At 37.6% G+C, this 3,146-nt stretch overlaps 1 pseudogene; it reads right to left on the bottom strand.

Moving 5' to 3' along the window:
* Window positions 1-256: 256 nt before the first annotated feature.
* On the bottom strand, window positions 257-1,215 carry LOC114611807 (annotated as a pseudogene).
* Between the last annotated feature and the right edge of the window lie 1,931 nt (window positions 1,216-3,146).

The following is a 3,146-nucleotide window of genomic DNA, read 5'->3' as shown; positions in this document are numbered from 1 at the left end:
TTGTAATTTCTCTTTATGTAATTGTATATGCTTCTTTGTTTGTTTGTTTGTTGGAGGGTGCAGTGAACTTTATTGATGGTATTCAAGAGAGTAGGGAGGGCTACCCAGACCCCTCCTGTTATTATGGGGGTCTGGGTTGGAAATTGTGAGAGAGATGCTCAGTATTGGGGACCAAGTTGGGACAGGGACTCCTTAGCAACCAAGAGCCTCTCTCTTTCTCTCAGTTACCTTGCTCGGGTTGGTGGTTCATGGTTTCTTAGTCCTTGGGGGTCATATTGGCCATAAGGTCCACCACTCTATTTCTTTAGCCATATTGATTTTCATACCAGGAAATGAGATTTACAAAGTTGTCATTGAGAGCAATGTCAGCCCCAGCATCAATGGTGAAAGAGTGAGAGTTGCTGTTGAAGTCACAGGAGACAACTTGGTCCTCAGTGTAGGCCAGGATGCCCTTTTTTGGGCCCTCAGATGCCTGATTCACCACCTTCTTGATGTCATCATACTTGGCAGGTTTATCTAGACTTCATGTCAGATCCACAACGGATCATAGAAGGTCAAGCCAGAGAGCTTCCTGTTAAGCTCTGGGATAACCTTGCAACAGCCTTGGCAGCATCAGTGGATGCAGAGATGATGTTCTGGGCAGCCCCATGTCATCATGCAACAGCTTTCCAGAGGGACCATCCACAGTCTTCTGAGTGGCAGTGATGGTATGGGCTGTGGTCGTGAGCCCTTCCAAGATGCCAAAGTTGTCATCAATGACCTTGGCCAGGAGTGCTGAGCAGTTGGTGGTGCAGGATGCATTGCTCACAATCTTGAGTGAGTTGTCATAGTTCTTGTAGTTCACACCCATCAGAAATATGGGGGTATTGCAGAAGGGGCAGAGATAATGACATTTTTGACCCCACTCTTCAAGTGGGCCCCTGCCTTCTCCATGATGGTGAAGACACCAGAAGCCTCTATGACATACTCAGTGCCAGCATTACCACATTTGATGTTAGCAGGATATCACTCCTGGAGCATGGTGATGGGCTTCCTGTTGATGTTGATGACCAGGATTCCATTCTCAGCCTTGACTGTACCATCAAATTTGCCATGGGTAGAGTCATACTGAAACATGTAGACCATGTCGTTGAGGTCAGTGAAAGGGTCATTGATGGCAACAATGTCCACTTTGCCAAGTACAGAGCAGAAGACAGCCCTGGTAACCAGACACCAATACCGCCAAATCTGTTCAACACCAAATTTCACCATCTTGTCTACAGGATGAGGTTGGCACTGCAGGAGATGTGGCTGTCACATGAAGAGTGAGGAGCTTATTTGTTAATGTATCCTCTATGACCTATCCAAACCAGTCAATTATCTGATTTCTAAATCTGTCATTCAATTTGACAGGACAATAATTTCTCTTCTATGCCCACATTGACTCCATGACTAAACCATTATTTCCAAGTAAACCAAAAGATAAATAAGTTTAAGTAAATATTTCAAAATAATTCGGTGTAGTCAAATTATAAAATCATTTAAAATAATGTTACAAAATATTTATATTTAAATAATTAAAATTTAGTGTTTTAATTTTGGATGTATATAAGTGTGTCTGTGTGCTTACATGCATATGGGTGCAAATGCCTATGGTAGCCAGAGGTGTTAGATGTCTGAATCACAAGTTACTGGCAGCTGTAATCTGATTAATTTGTATGCAAGGAACCAAAATCAGGAAATCAGGTCCTCTGGAATAGTAGTAAGAGCTCTTAACTGAAGAAGCATATCTCTAACCATAGAATATATTGGTTTTTTTTTTATTTTTTTTACATCTCTTGCTTACATTAATTGTTTTTACAATAATATATGTTTTAAGATACTTTTAAATGGGTAAAACAAGAGAATGTTTAAAATGTGATTTCTAATATATCTAGTTTTATTTTTTCATATTTGAAAATTCAGCCCTGTTTATATATACCACAAGACAGAATTGGGTTAATCATGATGAACCAGATGCATTTACAATCAATCATATCCTTAAAGTACTTTTAAGTTTTCTAAATATAAGAATAAAGTAAGAATATGGCACATGAAATAGGAACAGATTTTAAGTAGCTACTTTTCTCATAACTGTGAAATGAATTTGCAGATATGAAGAAAATTGATCATATAAAACATGAAGTCTTTTTGCCTCATTTTAATTAATATTCTGTACTTCTGATAATAGTCATAAATATGCTAATTCTTTTAAATTAAATATTGTTCCTACACAAGTGAAATTAATGTTTTATGTTGATTTATATCTCAGGATTTAAGAGCATTCCTTGAATTCAATTCACAGTGTAAGACTTAAATTATATCTAATGAATAAAAATCAACATATTAAACAATTGATAGTTCTGGCCATTATGATTCACATTATATATATATATATATATATATATATATATATATATATATCATAAATTTTATATGTATTAATATATAATTAATATATAATTAGTATGTAATATATTAATTTTATAATATATATATTAATTTTATGGTTGTTCTGTTTTTAGATCAGTAAATGTCAGATCTTAGTTATTCTCTTTGATATTTCCATAATAACAAAGATATCCTAGGTTAGATACTCTTACCTAACTAATGAAGGACTATTTGGTGTGGCATTTAATCATCAAATTTAGCTATATTTTTCATTTTATGCACCAGTTATCATAAGTTAGCTATGGAGGACCACGAGACTCAAGATGAGGTTGTTACTTTATACAGGGTGCTTCCAAAACCCATCTCCACCAACCTAAAAGAGGGGACTTCTGCCCCTAGACCAAGCAGAGAGGGGCCACCCAGAACCCCCTCTGACTGGCGATCTGAATTCTTGCTTAGGCTGCGAGGCTAAGCACTGCATGGAATATAAATAAAACTTAAAAAAAATCTCACTGGGTTCCCTGAGGGACAAGTCTGACTGCATAGGGGTTGATGTCAAAAGTATCCCCTCTCCAGGAAAAAGACATTGGGATGGGTATGGCCCTCATGCCTCACTGGACAATGACAGGGGGACTGGAGCCATTACAAGGTCCCCTTCAATTACTGGAGGTCAGGCCTCTATCCCCGCCTTTGCAAGATTAGAATCACCACAGCCCTTCTATACTTAGAGAAGGGAG

This window comes from Grammomys surdaster, unplaced genomic scaffold (genome assembly GCF_004785775.1).
Source record: "Grammomys surdaster isolate TR1022 unplaced genomic scaffold, NIH_TR_1.0 126124, whole genome shotgun sequence".
NCBI classification, from domain to species: domain Eukaryota; kingdom Metazoa; phylum Chordata; class Mammalia; order Rodentia; family Muridae; genus Grammomys; species Grammomys surdaster.
The sequence above is the reverse complement of the archived record's forward strand: the minus strand, read 5'-3'. Positions and strand labels throughout refer to the sequence as shown.